Source organism: Lasioglossum baleicum, chromosome 6 (assembly GCF_051020765.1).
Source record: "Lasioglossum baleicum chromosome 6, iyLasBale1, whole genome shotgun sequence".
In the NCBI taxonomy this organism is placed as follows: Eukaryota; Metazoa; Arthropoda; class Insecta; order Hymenoptera; family Halictidae; genus Lasioglossum; species Lasioglossum baleicum.
In genome coordinates this window covers 14,522,849-14,548,113 of record NC_134934.1, presented here as the reverse complement: position 1 = coordinate 14,548,113, position 25,265 = coordinate 14,522,849, and the positions used below count along the sequence as shown (strand labels likewise).

At 40.0% G+C, this 25,265-nt stretch overlaps 1 protein-coding gene and 1 long non-coding RNA gene across 4 annotated transcripts in view; one reads left to right on the top strand and one right to left on the bottom strand.

Moving 5' to 3' along the window:
* The window catches only part of Ndf (Nucleosome-destabilizing factor), a 51,935-nt gene that overhangs the window by 6,199 nt on the left and 20,471 nt on the right, over nucleotides 1-25,265 (bottom strand). The window lies entirely within an intron of this gene.
* LOC143210151 (uncharacterized) lies at nucleotides 227-13,002 on the top strand. 2 transcript variants are annotated; one of them, XR_013009195.1, is made up of 5 exons: nucleotides 228-661; nucleotides 743-1,061; nucleotides 1,157-3,975; nucleotides 4,069-7,576; nucleotides 7,677-12,999. It is a non-coding gene; the product is annotated as an uncharacterized LOC143210151 (long non-coding RNA). The 2 variants fall into 2 exon arrangements; XR_013009194.1 differs by having other exon boundaries at nucleotides 227-1,061; nucleotides 7,677-13,002.

The following is a 25,265-nucleotide window of genomic DNA, read 5'->3' as shown; positions in this document are numbered from 1 at the left end:
TATTTTCCAAAGGCATTCGATTCTATTAGATGGCAAACTTGCAAAACGCCGTTGATTCTAGTGATTTAAGTACTTCGAAATTTCCCCACACGGTGTCGCTAGCTCCCGCGCGTCCTAGGGAATATCCCTAGATTGTTTTATCCACGTGGCGACACCATACGACGCGAGAAGGAACTATAACTATCATTGAAAAATAACGCTACCGATGGATGTCGCCACGACGCGCAGTAGCCATTTTGGCCGCCATTTTCGTCACGCACGTTGTCCCCAACGGCTGGCTCGCTTGCCACATCAGCAAACGACGCCATTGCACGGTCTGAAAATATTTATCGCATACTGTCGGAAGGTGTATCCACCTATCAATGGTTCAAAGGACTTGAAGTTGCCCAATGCTATTTACAGTTGCCGCGACGAAATGCGTGCACTTTCAATGACATTCTAGAAGTTTCTAGAGGTCCCGATACGATGAAACCGACGATAACACGGCAGGGAGCTGTTAATATAGAAACGACCAGACATTTCTGCGAGACTGTAGAGACCTTACGGATCTATACAAACGATTTTCGAGCTGTGCTCGACCAACTTTAAACGCTTTAGTATCGACCATTGTACCCAATTTCGACGCACCCGTCTACCTGACCGTGTCTATTTTCATTTTCGAGTACGACTTTCGCCTCCCAGCTACCAGTAAAATCGATACGGCGTTTTGCAAATGTGTAATGGCGTCGTTTGCTCTCCACAGCGTACGCTCCTCGAACGAGATTGCAAATATTTCGAACCTGTTAAACCTCGAGGACGAATTGACTCGTCATTCCGGTTCGAATATTTTTTTTCCGAAGAAGTTCCTCGATCTCTGCCACGTTCATCGCTGACGCAGTAATTTTTCTTTAGCCTACGTGCTAACAGTTTGCGATTTACGAGCGTTTATACAAATACCGAACGAAATTATTACGCTGTTACCAACTGCGTATTTTGCCACCGGGATCACAGAGAGAGGCACTAACGTAACCAGTGTAACGGTTAGTCAACAAAGCAACGAATGAGACCAGACAACGCTCGAAGTAGGCAGTACTTATTATTCTTTTGGTTAATAAATAAACTTTTATCTTGACTGTAACCCTGCAAAGTACGAACGCTTTGGTTTTTATGTTTACAGACAAGGCCACGGAAGAACTGTAAACGCGTTCGACTGACAAACAACGGTCAAACGATACACACAACCGGAAACGAGTGGAAAAATTGATTCGTCTCCTCTTCCATTGTTCTGTTGCACGTGCGCGAAGGGTAATCGAGCAGGAAGTATACACATCGATCGTTTATATTCCTGACCTGTATTATTTTGCACGTCCAATTTATTTTGGCAAATCGTACAGGGATACATGTGCGGATTCCTAAACACTCTCTCGCGCGTCTCTTTATCGTAGGTACGCATGCAGTGGGTGTAGGAAGTATTCGTACAATTTTTAAAAACGGAATAAATTTTTAGAAAAAATTGCAAGTTATCTGAATTGCAGAGAAAATACTAAAAGTTGCATTTTACAACTATTTATGTGGGCCTGTATTGAAAATATAAAAAATCTGTTTTGTAGATCTGTGACAATTATATGTAGACTGCGGATTTTATGCATTTATAACGAAAATGGACACGTACTATTTAAAGCAGTGAATGAATTAAGAAGATTTAAGGACATCAGTGTATTAATTTCAGCTTGATAGGATAATTAAAAGCAGAATACAATTTTTATTTGACTCCTGTGTTCTGGAGTGTATGCACACATTTTTTATTTTGCATAAAGATTCGCAGTCTAATTTATGTGCACTGTGAAAGTTTTATCGAAATCGGTTGATGCGGGGAAAAAGCGACAGACATTGAATAAAATCGTCAGAAATTGCAATCTTTAGCATCTTTAAATGTTTGTAGCTCATTACAACGTCGACCGATTTTGAGGAAATTTTTAGAATATGTTTAATTGATACAGATCTACGAAACGTGTTTTCTGAATTTTCCAGATAAGCCCACATCAAAAAGTTACAACTTGAAATTTTTTTCGAACATTTTTGTCACGTTATGTACCAAACCAAGTGTTCTAAAAAGTTTTCGACTTTTTAAGAGTGTCCGAATATTAGTGGGAGTCACTGTATGCACCAACGGCCGTTCCGAAAAATTAAAAACGGCCAATGTCATCGTGTTAATGGAATACTGTGTCGCAAACTATTCCCACCGATATTCAAATTGGAATTTCCTGACCCACATGTCGGCCCAACACCTTTTTTTTGTGGCGCCGTTTTGCTCACGTTCCAGCGACATGTTTTTGCGCGAACCTTACAGTCGGTGTACAAAGTATTCGTATACCTTTTAAAAACGAATAAATTTTTCCAAATTGGACTCAGCAGCTTGGGTTTTTTTGAGATGTTAGAAGGGTTAGGTTTACTAGCTAATGTGTCAATAATTTTTTTTGTAATTGTTATTGGTCGCAATTACGAAGGGAACAGTAAAGAGACCACGATTTTTAAATTTTTTATCTGTGCCCGTAATGAAAATTTAAAACATGTATTTTGTAAATCTAAGTAAGTTATATATATGTACACAGTTTCATTGAAATTCGTTGACGGATAAAAAAGCTATGGGCATTGTAAGATGTAAAAATCTTTGAATTTACGTTTTGCGATTCATTTAAATCGCAGATTCTTGCGATTTTTGTTATTTTCAATCAATTATATTTCGTAACATCCTTGCCCGATTTCGATGAAACTCTTTGTACAAGTATATACATAACTTACTGAGACCTACCAAAGGCGTCTTCTAAATTTTCATTACAGGTACAGATAAAAAATTTAAAAATCGTGACCTTTACTATTTCCTTCGCAATTGCGACCAATAACAATTAAAAAAAATTATTTACACATTAGCTAGTAAACTAATCCTTCTAACGTCTGAAAAGAAACTCGAGCTGTTGGGTCCAAGTTTGAAAAAGTAATTCGTTTTTTCAATGTGTACGAATACTTTGTACACCGACTGTATGTAAACGCACAGAAATGAATGTGATCCTCGGAGCTTCAATTTCAATTTTAAATTTCACTGTTAACCCCCCCATTTGCATTAGAGTCATTATTACACACGAATTTTCTTAAATTAAATACAGGGTGTTTCAACCGAATGGGTATTTACTGTTCAGAACGATGTCATATGAAGAATCTTTCTTGAGGTCATTTTTAAATGAAATTTGAAGGTCGTTCATATTATTTGTATCGGTACCTTGTGTTTTTTCTTAGATATTATTGTAGAGCTTGAAAAGACGAATCCCAACGACTACCATAACGTCCATAACCATACTATTTCGATCATTCAGTCTCGAGATATTCATGTCTGAAAGGTAACATAACCGATACTTTCAGACACGAATATCTCGGGACTGAATACTCGAAACAGTTGGTTATGGAGCTCGTTGAATTCGTCTTCTCACGTTCTACAATAATATCTAAGAACATACACAAAATTTCGTGTAAATAAATACCAATGACCTTGAAATCCTGTTAAAAATTGAGAAAATATTCTTACTCTGTTACATGTACCTCTTGAGGTAGTACACCTTTAGATCATTAAATACATGGGAATCTAATCAATTATTCAACATTTAAGTATTGGAGGAGGTGTTACATCAATTTCATATCAATAAAATGAAAAAATCATATACAATGTAATTATTTTAGGTCAGAAGGAATGTTTAATTTTCGAGTTAAAGTAGCTCCGACTGCAAAGGGTGAATCCGAGCAATTGTTTTCGTACAGACACGATAAAAGAATAAATGGTGTAATAAAAATAACAATTGGTGACAAGGGCATTATTTATCATTCCTTCTGATGCAAATGGTTAGTTTTGCAGTTCTGGACTCATCAAAAGGCTCGTAAATTTAGCCTGGCGAACAGAACATTGTCCGATGGAGAGAAGAGGGTGCAGATTGCTCGAAGGATACGGTTCGAATACATTAAGCTTTATGCGCTTTTTATCTGGCCAGGAGGCGAAGGAATCGCCAACGTTATTTGACGTTTTCTTTTTTTTGTTGCAAGGGATCGCAACGATAGTTGGCGAGAGCAAATAAATTCGGTGGAAACGGCGACGGGAGTGTGGCACAGAGCGCGAGGCTGACCTTGAACCAACTTAACCGACTTGTGCGGCTTCCACGAGGGAGGAAACTCAACGGTTTCCAGGGACGAATGTAACCGTATATAACACGGCCGGAATTGCATTCTGTCGGCGTCCAATATGCGTTCCGCTCTTCCGAGAACGTGTAACGCTCGAAAGTGTCGGCTCCACAGTGTTTCGAGTGTCTTCCACGGTGTTACTTATGCAATTCTCGGCCCTACCACTCTCTCACGGCCACTTCATCGCGAACTACCGTGCACCAGGGGCACACCTTTATGGCTATATTAATATTCTATCTGTTGACGAAGCCCTAACTTCCAAGCCTTCATTATGACTACACTGCGGATTTTATGCATTTATGACAAAAATGAGCAGCCGCAATTTTAAATAGTAGAAACAATTTCTATTTGGCTCCAGAATCTTGTAATCGATGAAGAAGATTTTTATTTTGCATAAAGATCCACAGTCTACTTATAAATAATGTAATACTCAATCCATTTGATAATCTGCCACAAAACTAAGAAAAGACTCGACTAAAGATCTGAGAATGTTTGAAGAATGTTTGGCGGGTTTTTGGGAGCTGTAAACGAACGCGAGCGCATTGCTAGCCTAGTTTCTAGAGTTAATCCGAGGCATTGCTCACAGCGGTAAGGCCGTTAATAAAAACTATTGTATCATTGACACGCAACCGGCTAAACGATTTCTTCAGCCCTAACGATTTGTGTTACGGCGAACCAGGGCTATAACTATGCGGCCAGCATCTAATTGCCTGGATAATTTTCACTCCTCGCCAGACCGGGAACGAGCGGTTGTGCATTTTAGGTAACAACGGTGTGTGCCACGCGTAACCGTATATAGGCAGGAAGCATTCGCTGTTACATGCCGTGTGCGAGCATTTCTAACCCACGTAACACGTGGGCGGAATCACTGAACCCGGCGTCTTGGATTTTGCTCGATTCAACTCGCAATTTCATCAACATTATCCCGCAATCGCCTCTAAATTCGTCTTCAATCTTCCGGATGAAACATTTCGCTGTTACTGCAACCCTTTGCGAACGAGAGGATTTTAAAAATGAATTGGCACTCTGAACTTTCCTCTATTTTATTTGCAACATTTACTCCATCATTTTGACTGTTTTATTTATTGTGTTAAATGTAGGTTTTGCAGCCCAAAGTTCACAGTTCACGGTCAATAGTTCACCCCTTTGCAAGTCAAGTCCAACCTTATACAAATCAATTTCATCTTTTTGTAATCACTTTCATCTTGTTGCAAATCAATTTCATTGTCATCATTATACAATAAATACTTTATTTTAAAATTGATTAATCAGAAAATGACTACAATGAATATACATATACATATCCACGCGCAGTTTTCTTTTCATACATTACAAAGTTAATGAGTTGGTAATTACTTTTAAATAAGTGCTTGATGTACATCTTTGGAGTAAATAAAATGTTGAATTTCTTAACAATTAATTTACATTTGATTTGATTTTTTACAAAGACTTACTTAACAACACTTTATCTGCAAAAGATTGAATTCGATGTGCAAAAGGGTGAAATTGATTTGCAAAAGGGTCAATTTCCAGTGCAAACTCTGTATACCAACAGAAAAGACAGAGACCATTACAGTGACGAGAACAAGTTACGTTCCAGAGCGGAGTCCTCGTAATTGGCAATTCCCAGTGCGCGGAAAGCTTCCAGAAGGCCCCAGCGGGCTCTCGGTAGGTTATAGAATTAAAATTTCATTTTATCGAGTTGAACGAAGCACACAGCTTTCGGAGATCTTTTTAGCCTTGAAGTTCTACGGCTCGGCTGGAGGCGTGCGCGTAGGAATCCCGATTTAGTGTGCCGCCCTTATATCTTCGTGTGTTCAGTTTTTCCAGCCTCGGAAAAAAAAACTAGGACACCCGGAAAGTTTCGTGTGTACACGTGCTGATCGAAAGGAAGGCGGGAACTACAGGAAAAGTGTTTCCGGTAGTGCGTAATCCATTATGAAACAGGGTTAACCCTCTGTTTACCATCAGCTTTTGCGTTATCCTAAGTTTTCGGCTAGATCTCTTAAAACGCTGAATCAGAATGCGGGTAGAAAGCGTGCGGGTTCTCTAGATACGGCCCTGATGACCGCCGGTCGTTTTCCTGCAGTGAAATGGAGCTACACCCCACGCAGAAGTTAAAAATATTGATTGCTTCTTCATTCTAGCCTTCGATTTCGAGGAAATTGGCTCCAGAGACTTGTTTGTTACGTTCGATCAGCAGGTGGAAAAGGTGAACGATGAACAGACACGCTATCCCCGAGGTGCGTCCGCCATCACGCGAGCCATAGAATTCGAATTCGATCTTCCGCTAAACGAAGCTAGCATATCTTTAGTTAGTAGCTATTCTGGAAGATTGCTCTTCTCTCTAAACAAACCTATTGCTTATAGTTTATAGGCTTGCTTCTTCAAAGACTATTTATTTGGACAAAGTTGAGACTAGTCTCTCTGTTCTCGCCAGAACTGGATTTATTATCTTGGGGTGACTAGAAGGCGTTGGACGAATGGATATTTATGGAAGTTGCTGAACGATGTCTTTCTTTGCTGTGTTCATAATGGAACTGTGAATATTAACTGGACTGCGGATCTTTATGCATTTATAGCAAAATTGAGGTACATGAAATTCAAAATTGTTGGAAAATTTTAAAAATTGTAGATGTCTATTTCTTGCAATCGATGCGGACAACTTTTATTTCGCATAAAGATTCGCATAATAACACAACATTTTGAACGTTGTCATTTTCCATAAAGATCCGCAGTCTAGTGATTGTGCATTGCACGAATAGATTTCTGTGAGTTTTTGGTTGGTTTCCTGTAAGAAGTAGATGATTCTCGATGTCAGCGCGATCAGAGGGACATCCTGTGTCGGTTTCAATGGCAGCGCGAAGGCGCCAGTGCACAAGCTGCAGAAGTGGCGGATGTAGAATGGTGCGGGTCTGGGTTGGGTAGAGGGGCTGAGTATATCGACCTTTTGCGGCTGACGGCGAACGCCGCGGAAACGGTTTAACAATATGAAATTTCTGATCGGCAAGTTCGCGCGATTGTTAAGCCCCGTCGAGCAATCAGGAAATGAAACAGTGGCGGGCCAGGGTTGGCCGGACACGGAGGACCGTGGGAATTCCTGGGGAAAGGCGTGATTTATCGGAATGTGAGAATGACTCCTCTGGAATCCCGAGAGTCCTCGATACGTTTCTCAATATCTTGCTCGGCTAGGGATCCTCGTCGATGCTTGTCGCAAATTTCCCATTGCTGCTGACCAGTGGAAAAATAATTTTGGCTAATGTTGTAGCAGGACTTTAACCAGCCCTCGAAGAAGATGATGCGTCAAGAAACTGTCCAGGGTGTCCGAGGGAAAAAGATGATCGACCCGGTTCAAACACGAAAGAATTGTTGGGTAGCTATAGGTCTACGACTACGTAGATTAATAAGTAGATTGCGGTAAACACTCGACAAGCAAAAAAGACTCTATATTTCTAAAAATGCTGATTTTCCAGCTGGTATCGATCATTATCGGCAGAAACTGACTGGGAACTTCATTTGACCGAACTGCTGATGCGAGCGTTGGCAATAACCAGACGACTGAGACGACGAGGAAAGCAGAGTGGCAAATAGAGTATACATGTTCGGTGGGACAGTAATTAGCTACTCGCTCACGTTTCATGGAGTACTTATGGCAGACATTCTAGCGAAAGATGTGCCGCGATATAGCTCGCTGGGTTATTTTAAAGTTTGTACGTGCTCCGAACACCTGCAGAAGTCACGGGCAACGAATTAATCTTGGGTAAACAGCGGCCTTATCCAACCGCGAAATTCTAATCTTCAAGATCAAGATAGTATGTGGACAATAGAGAGATAACACAAGACGCGAAACTGGTCACGGTGTATAGTACAAGTGAACTTCTTCGTTTTTTATTTGTCGGAGCGAGATGATAAACATAAGAACGATACTCGTACGTTTGCTGGCAGGCAATGAGTTCGCATTTTACTTGACAGGTATCTGCTGTTAATTGAAGTAATAATAGAGAATAGACAATTGTATTGCGATAATTAGCGCATCTTCGTGCAAAATGAAAATCGTCTACCTCAATTACAACCAACTCGAATAAAATAGAAATGGAGGTCCTTCTTGATTTGTTAGAATATATTAGATTGTGTACTAAAATAAACCGCACTTTACATAAATGAATCAATGAAGTCTATTCAGAAGCAAGAAAGGCACAAGTAAAACACGTTTTTACGATTTGAAAAAAATTGGACGATCCCATGAACAAACAAACAACGGTTTTATAAACAAACTGAAATCGAACCAATAGTTCCTTTATGAGATAATAGATTTATTTTGTTTTCCATGTACGAGAGGTCATTCTTACATTCAATAAAGACGGACAATAAACCCATTTAGTGCAATAGTTCTTCCCGCATTTGCATAATCGATCCGCACTAATATGGTAAAAATGTACGTTCGAGGCGACGCGAAAATTGAAGAGAATTTTTTAGTAAAACAGAACGGTGCCGGCGAGCACACATTCTCTCGGTTATGAAACCTCGCGCGAGGTGTGTCTTTTATGATCCGCCAATATGCAGACAATGGAGGAGGATGATCGCCGTATTCAACAAGGGAGGATTAAACGTGATTTAGTCTGGCAAGAGGTCCGCCAAACTCGACGCTCCCCCTGTAACTTCCATTTTATTATTCCTGCAGCTGACATCGGTGGAATTTCTATTTTTCTGTGAGTGAAATCGACGAATATTCAACGAATGCTTGAAATACATTTACAAGAGCTAAGAAAAAATGATGACGCTCTGTGTACCATCGGTCACGTAATTTGTTGACGTGACACGTCGAGAATTTGCATACACGGAAGAAAACGCGAGGGAACGCTTGCTCGCTGCGTAGTGCACTTTTTTTATGTTACGATTAGACTGCGAATGTTTATACAATTTTCAAAATTTGTAGACAGATTTGAAGAAAACGGTATCACATGAAATCCTGTTTTCATTGGTAATAACTAGACTGCGGATCTTTATGCTAAACAAAAATGTTTTGCATGTATTGTGGGGAGCAGGAATAACATAAAAATTGATTTCATCCCTTAACGACTTTGTTACATTAAAAGCAACGTTACAACATTCTTGAATTTTTAAAAATCTTTTACTGTTTTATATTTCGTGCAACCAATTTGTTCAAAATAAAAATGTTTCGCATTCATTGTGGGAAGCAGGAATAACATAAAAATTGATTTCATCCCTTATCGACTTTGTTACATTAAAAGCAACTACAACTTTTGTGAATTTTTACAATCTTCTACTGTTTTATATTTCGCCCAACCAATTTCTTCATAAATAGATCCGAAATAAACAAAAATCGTACTAAATTCTGTCGAATTTGGTACTCCAGCATTTTTTGACAAGTTTTATAAACCATAACTGCATAAAGATCCGCAGTCTAGTTACGATACTTATCGAATTCGTCTTGAAATCCTCTAACAGATAGGCGTAAAAAAATGATGGGTGTATTTGCAAAAATTGAAGGTGACCTTAAAAAATCATGAAACAAAAATAGTTAACAAAAGATTTCCTATAAATCACGTGAAAGCTCTCTTGAAACCATGTTACATCTGATAAAAAGAATTTCTGATCACGATTCGTGGTTCAGCATGTAGAAATGTTTTAGTATATTTGTTTCGTCGTGTAAACAAACAATTAGCATGGAAATGAAGCAGCTTCTCAGAGTGTAAAACGCAAGATCTCTCGGTCAGGCGATTTCTGCACAATATTGACTAAGCAAACAGTGGAAGTGCAGTTCGGCAGATCCTTCCAGACCATCGGCAAGAAACAAATTCGCTTGAACGACCTGGCCACTGTCGTAGAAGCGAGAGAGAGAGAGAGAGAGTGATCGAAGGGTGGTTGAACGGTGTGTGAACGTTCTCGGCCGATGTCTCCTCGACTCTTCGGCCGAGCTCGTTGCACTTGACGTTGTTGGTACGTCCCTGATCTCGTAGTGTCTATATGCGTCGGCCTAAAAATATTTCGTCCACGCGACGGTATTAATTCAACCGGTCGAGAGAGCGGGCATCGTCGAACGACTTTTGCAATCGATCGGTCTCGCGCGACGAGCCAGCCTAAACAGACTGACAATTGTTTGTCTCGGCGAATCTGGCCGAAATTCAGCATGGCAGCGGCACACGCGATTAACATTTAACATTTCCATTTTACCGTCGGTCTGATCAGTATAGTCGGTTATCAAAATTACTGTACTCTACCAGTGACTATGAAGCTGCAGCCTGCAACACACTTTTGCTTGGGATTGTTGTATAAAAAATAATTTTTAAAACTCTTATCAATCGGCTTCCGGAAGATAAAGTGTTAAGGGTGCGTTTATGTTGGAGCTACAATGACGATTAGAGCGACAATGAGAGGAGAACATTCTATTGTTTTCTAATGAAAGTGTTTACATCGTAACAGCGATCACAGCGGCGATTGCTAGATGACCGGCTAGCTGTACACGCGTTGTACATAGCACTTCCTCTTCGTACTATCGTCGTTCTTATCGTCGTAACCTTATAGGTGACGGACTCTGCATATGGAAATATGTCGAGAAAAAAGAATAACATTTTTCTGTTTCACAATTCGTTGCAGAGACAATCTTGACTCAAGATTCTGTGAATACGCGTGTTATAACAGGAATCGGTTGGGGCGTATGTGCGTGACCTACCGCTAAAACGACGCCTTAATAAAAGAACACCTACATTGGGTTTATCGTACACCTACATTTAATCTAAAATTATAAATATCAATAATAAACATATTAGGACATGTGTGACAAAAAATATTGTCTGGATGAGTGTGTGTTGTGTGGGTGGAATAAAGGAGCAAAAGATGAATGAACACGTGTGCCCATAATTATGAAAGTGGTCGAAGCGATATACATATTTCTTGTTTCGAGATATTCACAGGAAAAGGAAATTAACACTAAATGAATTCCATAAAGTGTTGAATCATAAAAATTACATTGAATTAATTTAGTTTAAAATAATGTATAAGAACCCAGATCACTTTCATGATTATGGGCACATATCGTTTGGGGACAGTGGTCCCCAGAGATTGTAATTTGTTCAATGTCATTAAATTGATTACATCGATATAATTGACGATTGTCGATAATTGTCCTTCCATTTGTCAATTTATTTCAGATTGGAACGACGTAGAACGACGTCCAGCAGCCTTTTGCTACCAAGATTTCGGAAACATCGTGTATTTCGATCTGTTCCGATTGAGAAGACCTGTCAGCGTAAAGGGTGAACCTTTCGAAAAATATCGAGGCTTCGGTTGCCGGCAAAGGCCAAGGCGACGGAGGACAAAAGCGAAGCGAAGGATCAGAGAGGCGGCCTAACGCGCGCGCGCGGACCGGGCCGGGCTTGCGCTGTTCCCTCGCGACACGTATAAATAAAGAGAGTTCGGATAGCAGTTCGGGCGCAGGGTTGCCGGATCTCGGCAATATTGATCCACGAAGCGGAGACACGCTCGGTGGCCGGGGTTCACGCGTGTCGACGTGGCAACACTGCCGTTCCCAGCTGATCGAGCTCTGCTCACGTCTGCCCGCGACGCTCGACCGTGTCCTCTCTGTCTCGCCGCCCGGTTTCTTTGCTCTCTCTCCTCTCCCTCCCATGGAACGGAGGGAGACCCTCTCCTCCCTCTCACTAGCTCTCCTTCCCTCTCTCTGTTTCTTTCTTCTCCGCTGGCAACTGGCAACCGACGCTTTTATCGGGTCGCCGCGAACCGCAGAGGCCTTTCCTTTCTTACATCGTTGGTTCCGTTTCGCCTCGAATACGAGAACACGTTTCCTTCCAGCTAGCTAGCGAACATTACGCAATCAAGAAAGGCGTTTCGCGAACCGACGAGCCGCGTTCCCTTTCGAACGGGCTCGGGATTCGCGGATTCGCCGAGCTATCATCATTCCGTCAAGAAAACCCATTGTGAATTTTGTAGATTATGAGACTGGAGCTTTTTTGGATCTGTAGAATATTGCTATAGGGTGCTAGCAACATTCTCAGGTCTATGGTGAGCTTGTTGAGATTTGGGATTCGCCGAGCTATGATCATTCCTTCAGGGAAATTCATTGTGGACTTTGTAGATATGAGACTGGAGCTTTTTTGGATCTGTAGAATATTGCTATAGGAAGCTAGCAATATTCTGAGTTCTATGGTAAGCTAATTGCGACTTGGGATTCCCCGAGCTATGATCATTCCTTCAGGGAAACTCATTGTAAATTTTGTAGATATGAGACTAGAGCTTTTTTGGATCTGTAGAACATTGCTATGGGGTGCTATCAACATTCTCAGGTCTATGGTGAGCTTGTTGGGACTTGGGATTCGCCGAGCTATGATCATTCCTTCAGGGAAATTCATTGTGAACTTTGTAGATATGAGACTGGAGCTTTTTTGGATCTGTAGAATATTGCTATAGGGGACTAGCAACATTCTCAGGTCTATGGTGAGCTAGTTCTTTGTTGTACGCGATGCAATTTTCTCCGAGTCATACGCACGCGTTTTCCTTAACATCATGTTGAACTAAAAAAAATCAGGAACAGACCGTCCATTCGTCTGGTCTAGTTCCAGTTAGCGACCCGACGAAAGCAGGAAACCCGAAAGGAAAACGAACACGGGATTATCGACGAACAGGTGTTTCGTAACAGCGTGTCCCGATAAGTGGAGCGCGCAGGAAGACGGCGAATCCCCGCAAAAGAAACGCCCTAAGGAGATTGATAGCATTTCGTGAGGCTCGAAGCAAATTGCATTTAATCGTGCCGCGCGCTTGAAACACACAACGACGGTGCACGGTCACATATACACACGGGAATTGTGTTTGCGATGCGTTTCTATGAAAGAAATATCGACCCACGATGGAAAGAGAGAAAGAGACAGCTTCCTTCCGCGTAATTGAGGAATTTACAATTCCGAGTTATGAGTGCACGGCTCCATTGAGATCCTCGAGAGCGTCCTCTCTTCTCGTGCCGGTGCACATTGTTTTTTCATCGGCAAACATTTCTAAAGATACCTTGCTCTCGGATTACGTAACCCGTCGTTCGGCGCACAGAGTTTTCAGGAAAGTTCCGAGACGCGTGATACGAAGAGAGAAAGGGGTGGGCGAAACGTTTCAAAGGACGTTCTTTCGTCCTCCAAAGCCAATCGGGTAACATATGTCCATCGGCTATTTTTTCGCGAGCGACCCCAATTAGTTCCTGCAATGTGTCCTGGGCACCAGGGACGGGATGGTGTATTTTGGAGCTGTATTTTTAACCCCAGATTACTATGTCTGGGAGCAACGTTGGCGAGCGCCCGTGGAAATGACCGACGCGAGTTAGGAACCGATTAATTCTTCTCGAACCCTTTCGCTACAATGGACGAGATATCTCGTGTATCTTTATTATTGATATGACGTGTTTCATTTGAAAATTTGACACATGTAATCGATCTTTAAGACATCGTTGTCAAAGGTGATTAAAGATGATAAATATGAAATACTCCACATTTGCAGTATTTCATATGCAGGGGGATAATTGTAATCGATGTAGAATCCTTTTTGAACCATTTCGCTACAATGGACGAGATATATCGTTTTCACGATGTCGAAGAAACAATGCTATGGACGAGATATCTCGTGTATCTTTATTATTGATAGGAAGTGTTTCATTTGAAAATTTGACACACGCAATCGATTTTTAAAACATCGTTGTGAAAGGTGATTAAAGATGATAAATATGAAATTCTCCATATTTCACACAATTCGAGTTTTCATTGTTTATCGATAATTGTAATCGATGTAGAAGATCTAATTCTTTTTGAACGAGGGACAAACATATTTTGTGGGGTGTCGAAAGTGTTCCAATTTCATTTTTCGTTGAACAAGTAGTAGAAAGGATAACACTCACGATCAGAACATTCTCGCAAGGAGCGATCGATGCCTGGCTCGCAGCCCTCGAAGTGTTCCTAGGTGTTCTGCGGAACAACGTATCGAATCACCGGCCGATTATGCACCTTTTTTCACCCCGTGAAGAGAGGAGACGAGAGGAGAGGATAGAAAGGGACGGGAAGTGGCTGGTCTGGCAGACATAATGGATTTAGAGGAGGAAACCGGATGGTCCTGCCCCTTAGACTGCTCCCCTTGGCCATGACCCGCACCGGTGCAGCCGGAGAAAGGGGGAAAATTGAGTTTTCGTGGCCTTCGCGAGCTACTACCTACGGAGAGAAGTTCGCCGATCAAGGTCGAATTCAATCTCGTTAGAGCCTAGAGCGGATTTCGAGTCTCGAATGAAATCGCGGGGTCCGAAACACGCGCCGTAATACTACGGGAAAGTAGCCTAATTGGGACCGACTTGTTCGGCTCGGCCTGGTATGCAATCTGTGGCTCTGTAAATATTCGTACACCTTTTAAAAACGAATAACTTTCTCAAAATTCGACCCAACAGCTTGGGCTTTTTTGTGACTTTACAAATATTTATGTGTAAATAATTTCTTTTACAATTGTACAAATACTATGTACAGGTACAGTGACTCACATTAATATTCAGACGCTCTAAAAAGAACCGATAACTTTTTTAATATTGGACTATACGATTTGGACTGTTTTCAGAAGTTAGATCAATTGGTTCACCACACGATGTGAGAAGAAATTTTTTCAAAAGTTGCGATTGATCGGAGTTGTAGACAAAACACTGAAAGTTGTACAACTTTTTGATGTGGGCGTAAATTGAAAATTTAAAAAATACGTTTCGTAGATCTGTGTTAATTATATGTATTGTGAAAGTTTCATCGAAATCGGTTGATGCGGAAAAAGACGACAGACAATTGAAAGTCTAGTTGCTGGGTCCAGTTTTGAAAAAGTTATTCGCTTTTAAAAGGTGCATGAATACTTGTACACTTCCTATTTTGCACAAACCGACAACTCTGCATTAATTGCAAGATACAGGAGCGACATAGTAGGTACACCATTTGTTTAACTTCGGGAGCGTAAAGTGGTGACGTCTAAGAGTCCAACGAACGATCAATCGCGTTGATTCGATCACGGGCCCCAGTAATTCGATCAGCCATTTGGCAAACTAGCTCCGCCCGAAGCGTTCGATAAAACGCGATAACGCCGGCTGGATATTTTGCAACGTTGTTAAATCCGGTTTACGGTTGTGACGCGAAATTCACCGTCGGTTATAAAAAAGAATACGCGTAGGCGAGGGGCTCGAAGGAACGAGAAACCCGAAGAGGTTTTATCAAGCGTATCTGTATGCGCAACTGGAGAATATCATAGGTACTACATACCACGTGTTCGTTATCGCGCAGATCCAAGAGAACCGATCCTACTGTACTCCGAAACGAAACGTTGCCGTTCGTCAGCTTTCTAACAGCTTCGCTCTTGTCACGATCGTCTTCGAAATAGTTTCATATGGTTGACACGTTCTTGTCACTCATGGATAATTCATGATCGTTTTATTGGAGATGCCGAGCCACTCCGCGATCTGTTTTTTATCCTGCTGTGATCTCTAGATCCATTTAAACAATTCAAATTTTTATTCATTTTATCTCACCAAGTCAGATACACTTCAAGTTCCATAAAATTGAAGTAATTCTTTGAGGAAAAAGAAAATTGTATTAGAACGAAGTGAAACTGTTCTATTAATCCTTTACAATAAGATTACAAGTCTCAAGAGTTCTCGGTAATAAAAAAAAATAAACAATATAATTGAACAGATAGGATTGAAGGTAGAACAATTACATTTCGAAGAAGTATTGCGTTTTTATAGAACCCATTATTGTTCTGTCATTCTACACAGGATTCAGATGCATGATTCATCTGGCACGCCATTTTGAAATCGACGGAATGTGATTGTTTGTCTTTAGAAAGCGACTACGTTTTTCCTGCGTATAAAAACCGAGTTGGTTTTTTCATAAATTTGTTCGGTGAAAAATGTGTGTTTCAAGGTTCGCCAAGCTTCGAACTTTATTGAATTTATTAGATCTCTGCGAAATTGATGTCAGCCAATATTTGATCGGAAAAATGAACCTCCCTCTCTTTAAACCAGAAATGTCACACGAGCGTGGCTAAATCAACGTTTATTTATTTAACAGTCACATCTGCGTCACCTTCGCTCTTCACATTTTGCAGCGGCCGATAATATAATATTTATTGGAATTACATAATAATGACGTTGATAGTAATAATAACACTTTATCTGAACGTCACACGGCGAATGCGTTCCGCAAAGATCATTCGCATCAAAGACATTCGACATTCAACCCACGCTGACATGTATGCCATATGAAACCTTTCCCCACACCGGAATTCTTTAATTATAATTCTCTAAAACAATTTTCATGTGAAGTGCAATAATTTATTTAGCAAATGGCTCGAATGAGTCTCCAAAAAATAATCGGGCTTTCCTTACAACTTCTTTAATGCCTCTGCAAGACACAAAAATGTTCTCCAATTTCATATTTGTATTAGTTTATCAAATTTTTCTACCGTTCGTTTCGTGGAGTAAATCGATCTAACAAAAATCTTCCCATAATTATAAAAGTGGTCTACGTGAAAAGTGAAAATTAAAAGGAATGAGTTTGTCAGCTATGTCACATCACATTATTTGAAACTAAATTAATTCAATGAAATATATGACTTGGACGGAAATCTTCTTCAGAAATTCTTTAGAAATGATCTAAATAAATTGGAAAAAATGTTAGCAACTCGAAAAATAGTGTTCTAGACGTTCCAGGCGAGAGTTCAACGGTACAAATGAAGTTCAAAGCGTGAAAATTGTTGAACGACGCACGGCGACTATTATCCAATGTTATTTGTCGTGGTTGGTCTCTCTAACGACTAAATTACAGCATTCTCTCGCCTCTCTCTCCTCCTTTTTATCTTTCTCTCTCCCTCTCCCCTTCTCTATCTGGCTCACGTGGTACGGAATATTCGCGCATCCAAATTACACAGTATTCAAAACTACACGTCGGTCGCGGAAGTTATCGCCAAGGTCGTCCCGATAATCGCGTACACGCGCGCAATTTGGACAGGTGACTTTCTCGCAGGTGCGCACCACGCTCCTCTCTTTCTCATCATGCTAATGGATTCCTGGTTTTTCTTCAGTGGGGGACACGATTGTTTTAATAAACATTCGGCTCCGCTCGATCTACGTTTTCGTGCCAGTCTAATTCGCCCGGAGCACGCGACGTGCATAAACCGGTGTATGCCAGGGAAAGAAGCAATTCTGTTCGTCGAGTCTTGAAAGAAATAATTGCATAACCATTTTACATTTGTTCTGAAGCGCTGAGTACAGCAGTGTCTAATTAACTCGTTAAAATTACTTGTCGCGAAATTACGTGTCTAATTAATTCACTATTCAACAATATGTTTCAATCCGAATCCTCAGAATCAAATTGTAAGGCAAAGAATGAATGAACAAAATCATCGATACGTAATACTGTTCTAGTATATAATAATAGAAAAATATTTCTATATTTTATACCCACGTTCTATTCGAACTGAAACTTTCAAGAACCTTTTCTATATGTATCGCAATCAATACTTGCAACGCGAGGACATTATTTAAAGAAAGGTTTGGAATCTATTAAAAAGTTCCGACCCTGATTTGATTGTCTTGCGAGATATCGATGGACAATAAAAATAATTCATATTGCTGTGAAAAATTGTTGTGTTGTGATAAAATAAAATTGTGTTGAAAAATCAAGAATTCCTACATTCTGGTAGAGGTAGTTTTAGGGACAGGGTTTGAACAGGCTAATTGGAGGGGTTAATTGATCAGTTGACAATGGAGTTTTAGCACGAAACGACGTTAGTTATGGCTCGAAAGAACCTCGTTTGTGCTCGGACAGGAAGCGACATTTATAATTAATATCTCTGGTCAAGGAGGGCTATGCAACGGCATCGATTGTCGACCGAAGTTAGCGGCACATAGTCGACCCCCGATGGTTGACTTTAAGGCTGCTATTATCGGAGGAATCGTTCGCAGAAGACATTGTGGCTACGTGGACAGGAATACCCAGGCTTTCTTCCGCGTAAAAAGCTGTTGATATGCCACCAAGGTCGACGCACGGTTTTTATAGAAAATCGCTATGAGCCTCGCTATGCTCCTCGGGCCGGTGGACGGCCATCTTTTTTTCGGCTCGTTCGACGCCCCCGGGAATGCACTTTAATATGCAATTCTAGCTGCGCGAGGTTACCTTCGTTTCTACTCGTACGCTGCCACATTTTACCTCTTTTCGTCTTTTACATTCCTTAAATCTTGAATTAATATTCTATAAATAATTTTCCTCTTTTCGCGTCTTTTACATTTCTTAAATCAATTTTCTATAAACATTAACTCAACCCTCTCTCTTCTCTTTGCACTCGAAGCTGTCGTAACTCGAAAATTAAACAGTTCTTGCGACCTAGAATAATTCCATTCTATATGATTTTTCACGTCTTTTACATTTCTTAAATCTTAAATCAATTTTCTATAAACATTAACTCGACCCTCTCTCTTCTCTTTGCACTCGGAGCTATCGTAACTCGAAAATTAAACAGTTCTTGCGACCTAGAATAATTCCATTCTATATGACTTTTTCTTTTTATACACATAAAACTGATACAATACCTCCCACACTACCTAAACGTTTAGTAATTGATTAGATACCAACACATTTAATAATGTGAACAATATTTTGACTCTGAGTCACCCCTCTACTGCCAAGTTAAAATTAATTTATTAGAAGAAATCTTCTCAATTCTTTTAAATTAAATGTAATTCATATGTTTAACATCTCGCAATTACGACGAAGTAATCGAAGTTAGAATTTATTCGAATTTGAAAATGAGAATTATTCGAGAGACTCTGCCTAATGAATCAGGCCATTAGTGGCTGATTATCGTCATTGCCGGACGATAAAGGAACGGATTTTCGTGACTGTGAAAATAATGGGCTGCGCGCAGAGTGAAAACCGAGACGGTGGGGCAACGGTGTCGGTGGCGGTTACGCTCTAGATCGAAGTTACGCGATAACAGAAACGATATTCGTAAGATTTCAGGCGAAACTAATGGCATTTGCTCCGGAGATCCTCGTTGAAATGCACGACAGCGTCGAGCGCGCGCTGTCAACGGGGTCTCGCTTATTGGCAGGTTCGGAGACGGGACGCTGTGATTCCAGAAATAAAGTCTCCGCGATCACTCATCAATAATGAAAACGGGGAAATTGAAATTTAGGTTAAAAGACCGGACACTGGAGCTTCGAATTCCATCAATTTTGTTTATATTTTGATACAATGTCCGTCAAACTGTTCCCTAAAAATACAGTGGGTGTGCAAAGTATTCTTACACCATTTAAAAACGAATAACTTTTTGAGAATTATCCCAAGGGAAAAGAAAATTGTTCGCCTGCAGCCGATTCGTCAAAGATCAGCCTGTTGGGAACTGCAACGAGGCGTCGTCGTTGCGATCGAAACGCGGCTCGATCATTCAGTGTACTCGACGGCAACGGTACATTCTATATTGAATTCAAAACGGGACACCGTTAATACTACCCGAGCCGAGTCAAATCGTAACGAGCAGCGCGGGGAGAAAGACAAAGAGAGAAGGAGACGTAGCGAGAACGTATTGCTTCGAGCGCGTGGTAAATAAGATTACGAGAGTCAGGTGTTTCGAGCCTAACTTTGCGAATACAATCAATCGGCGTTATTTACGATCGTCGTTTTGTTACGATACTCCGTTACAATATCGCGAGACGCGTTCTCAGAGCCGCGACATCGTCGTGTTCACGTCATTACATCGGAGTCGATGGTATTTCGTATTCCACTTAAAATTTTAAGAAACTACGAACTGTCCCTCGTTAAAATTCATCGGACGCCATGTGGCAAACTAAAATTGTATAATCGAATCTGCGGAACAGATAACTCGTTTTATAATAGGGCAGATCGTTACGGCGATTGTTCCTTATCAGCGTTTAAACATTCAGTGCTTAATCGCGGCTAATACACTGGCCAGACTTAAGCCAGATTTAAATATAAAACCATCTACAACCAAGTACAATCGAAATAACAACACAGGAATGAAAATACGAATGAAATTGGATTTGACACAAATTCACCCTTTCGGAAATCAATTTCACCCATTAAGAGAGAGAGAGAATATTTAAAATAAATTTTACTTATTTATTTAGATTAAATTATATATTTATTTTTTTAAGTGATTAACCAGATAATGGCTACAATGAATACTACACATATCTACACACAGTTCGCATGCATTACAAAGTTAATGAATTGGTAATTACTTTTAAATAAATGTTGAACTTCTTGACAATTAATTCACATTTCATTTGATTCATTTTTAAACTTACTTGAAAATACTTTATTTGCAAAAGGGTGAATTTGGAGGCAAAACCTGTGCAATCTCATAGACCAATGGATCAAAATGAAGGACCAAAAAATTCAAAGCCCGATGCTGTTCCAATCCGGATTACAGTGCAACGTTGCACCGCACGATTATTTAATTCGCATAATGGATGGGATGGGACTGGTGATTCCCTGAAATCGGGCTCGATCTATCCTTGAGCGTGCGATTCCGTCTATATTCGATGGCAACTTGGGCTCTAATGAGCTCCGTCCAATAAAAGCGCACAGCCGACTATACGAAGTCGAAAGCAAACTGCAAACAGCAACGCTCTTTCTCTTTTTGCGAAACGAGATTCGAAAGGCTCGTGACAGTTACGAACACTGCCAAGCTGCTTACCAGGGCAGAAATACGTCGGCTAAAAATCGCCTAATTAATAACAACGAGGAGAAGGCTCTCGCCATTTCCTGGCACGTTCGAGGATTCACGTTTTGTTTGTTACCCAACGACTGCGATTTCACGCAACGAATCGTTCTAGACATTCCTGGCGAACTCTAATTGCTCCTGACACGTGTTCGCACATTTTCAAACCGCTTACTATGTTAATACTACATCTACAGAGCGTTTGATGCCATCTGTATTGTATTGGAATCATGACAAGACTAAATTTATTCTAACGTTTTTGATGCGATGAATTTTCTATAATGCGATTGAATTTATTCCTTTTTGTCCAACTGATATAGTGGCGCAAACTGTGCAGTTTTTGAAATAAGCATTGTCTGCCTGAATTGCAACACACCTGTGAAATAGAAAATATCCTTTCTTAACCGTTTGCAGTCGGTGCCATGTTTTTTTTAACTTGAAAATTAAACATTTCCTCCGACCTAGAATAATATTGTTTTCATTTTATGGATAGGAAATTAATATGATACCTCGTAGCGGATCTTTATGCAAAATAAATATTTTCTACCTGAAGTGATACGGAAATTGATTTTCTCTCACAGCCCTTAACTCAAAGGGATGCACCAATATGTTTTTATCCTGATTAATTGCTAAAATTAAATTAATTATTTCTCTGTCCTCTGTAGCGGTAAAAAAAAAATCACGAAGCACCGAAAACATAGAAAGTTGTTTGCCGTCAGCTCAAAGGGGTGCACGAATATGTTTTTATCCCGGAGATCTTACAGGATCAAGTGCTACAAATAAATAAGCGGCGTACCTCCAGAAATAAGCCAGCCGTTGATTTTTCGACGGAAATTACGCTAGTAAATGCATAAGTCTAGATGTGAAGAACGATTAAAAAATTTGCAAACGCGGCGAGTGCATAAAGTGTAAAGTTCAAAGTATAAAGGTCAGTTGACCGGCGGTAGCGAATTTACTGTTAAACATTCGCGAACGCTGCGAACGTACAAAGATCTGCAGGCTGACAAATGATTCAACTAGCGCAATTGTTTTTAAAGAATCGTTCAGGAACAATTGACACGCATGCGAGAGCCCGCCTAGGCGCAATTGCACCGAAGTTATGAATTCAATATCGAGTGCGACTCTCGGGCATTCAGCACCGAGGGGGGGATTCTAAACCTGTACGAATGACTTGCAACTTCGATAATGTATAATTTATTTTTAGGTATCCTGGTCTTTCATCTAACGCTGCCGACATCACACGGTGCACGATCATTTTTTTTCTCTCCACCTATTGAAATGTATACCGCGAGAGATTACATAAATTATCCGTGGCATATAGTCGTCGTAAACAATGTCGCAAACGTTTACAGCGACCGGAGATATCACCCGTGTTACGTCTTATAATAGTCGAACAACGCGATAAGTCGAAAGTAGACTTTATCGCAGTAAACATCGGATCGACGAAGCCGATCAAGCCTGAACTTACGTGGACTCGCGAGTTCAGATCAAGGTTACTTTGTTTTATAAACACACCAACCCTGTTGGGCAAGAATATTGACCAACCACGGGAGTCGTTGCGAATTACCTTTTCCGCGAAATTTTCGTTGATATTCACGGAACCAGATTTTGTCCGGAAAGACATTTCGTTTTCTCAAGGGAAAATGAAAGCCAATTTTTTGCTATTTAGAATAAGATTTGCAACATTTCGTTCTATGATCCTCTGCGATTTTTCAAGCAGCTTAAACATCCCATGCTCGTAGAATTTCTATTTTTTATTGGCAAAAAATTAAGTTATATGGCTTATTACGACTTTATTTGAAAGGAAATGAAAGGATGAAAAAAAAAATGGTAATCCGATGGTACATCCTCTCCGTAAACAGCACACCACTTTTTCTTTCGTGCGCTCCATTTTTACCACGCTTATATTAACTTAACGTGTTGTTGTTGTATGCGTCAAATCTTGTAACCGAATTTTAAACCTCTTCCCATAGAAAATAAAATATTTAAAAAGAACTTGTTAAAAACCACGCTTATATTAAAATGCACTAAAAAGGAGAAAATCATTTTTTTCCTGGTTCTCCATAAAATACCGAATCCAGTGAAATGATAATAATATTTTCCCCGAAAATGTTAAGCAATCAGTTCAAAATTTCTTCTGTTATAAAATTAGTGTCGGAATAGATAGAAAAATTTAATATAAATTTAAATAAAATCATAACCGTAGTAATATAAAAATAAAAGCGTGGAGCGCTAAACTATATTGACGTAATTTTCGTGGGCGCTCCACGCTTTTATTTTTATATTACTAAGGTTATGATTTTATTTAAATTTATATTAAATTTTTCTATCTATTCCGACACTAATTTTATAACAGAAGAGATTTTGAACTGATTGCTTAAAATTTTCGGGGAAAATATTATTAATCATTTCCCTGGATTCGGTATTTTATGGAGAACCAGGAAAAAAATTATTTTCTCCTTTTTAGTGCATTTTAATATAAGCGTGGTTTTTAAAAAGTTTTTTTTATATATTTTATTACCCCGTTGCGGTAACAGAAAAGCAAAACGTGTTGGAAATGCGTACTTTGATTTTGCATATTTGATACGATGACAAAAAAATGCTTGAAATGTTATAAAGGCACTAAATACAAGGCACGAATGGGTGTTCGAAATGTCAACTGTCAAGATACACCAGGATTTTGCGATTTAAAGCAAGATTAAGTAATAACTAGACTGCGGATCTTTATGCAAAATAAAATTTTTTTACCTGAATTGCAACAAACTGGAGTGAGATAGAAATTTATTTTCTTCCCTACCATGTTTAATAGGTTGAAAATAATATAATAGTATGTTTAAATTTTCCTAATATTTTTGCTATTTTAAATTACACCTCCTCATTTTTGTCATAAATGCATAAAATCCGCAGTCTAGTAATAACAAATGGAAACTGCGTAAAAACTGTACGCTGCTTGCAGCACCGGATTTCGTTCTCCATAAAACTACTCGGCGTTCGCAAGATAATTATGTGGAGTGGAAAGAAACGCTCTCGAGAGGTCCGCTCTTATTTTAGACACTATCCGAATAACATCTAGCACGGTATTAAATCGATAGCCAACAAACATGGCTTTGTTTCCAATCAATCTTCAAACACCAGTCACTCTGCCAAGGTCTCGCTGTGCAAGAAACCGCCAGTTTCCGGTCGAACACTAAATTAGGAACTGTAGCCGCCAGCTGTCAGCGAAAATCACCGCTCGGAATCCCAGAATCTCGGAACTGATGAAAGGAATTTGTTAAACGATACCGCGATTTGTTAAACGATTGGCATTAGGGACGAATCAAGGTTAAAAAATATCTTTGCGTATATCTAAAACAAACTGAAAGTTGTTTAGAATTATGACGTTTACCAGGAAATTATTTGTTTATCCCGCTCAAGAAACAGCTTGTTAAAAGTCCGCAGTCTAGTTATCATTTTTTTTTTTTGAAACGGCTGTGGATCTCCGGACGTTCGCATCCGTTCTGGATCACAATCCGAGATCCGGCATAGCTTTCTCACACCTACTCGTCGCAAGATAACGTGGTAGCCGAACGAGACCGATAAAACGGAGCCAGCATAAGATGCGCAGCGGCATAGAGTCGAGCTGCATTGGATGGACAATTAGGTGCATGCGGTAGATGTGCGGGTCTCCGCGTGTATCTCTGCTCGGAGAGAGAGAGAGAGAGAGAGAGAGAGAGAGAGAGAGAAAAGATCGGTGTATGACAAAAGCAGACAATGGACAGAACAACACGATTGTAAAGATTCCAGGTACATACCCTGATTTGACCGGTCGGCAGAATGCACCGGGTGTCTCACGATTTAAAACGAATTTTCAATGTGATAGCCTGTGTCATGAATAGACAGTGGATTTTATGCATTCACGACAAAAATGAGTAGGTGAAGCTTGAAACAGTAAAGATATTACAAAATGTAAAACTATGAAGACGTTATTTTCGATCGATTATAATCAATTACATAAGAAATAAATTCTCATTTAGCTTCATTTCCATGCAAATGATGTATATTTCGCATAAAGATCCGCTGTCTACTCATGAATGTAGTGATGTGTACTCATGAATGAGTGATGGTCCCACGCACACAATTACCTAAAACGGCTACAATTTCGAATTTCGAAGGTTTGAAGGGTGATCGATCAACGTGTACGAGATTTGTTTTAAATATGAGACACGAAAAATTGAATTTCGGCCGGGAAAAACGGGTTTCCAGGGAACAGTGCACCGTGCGTAGGTTCCCATTTCGGTTCTGTTGCGAGGTGC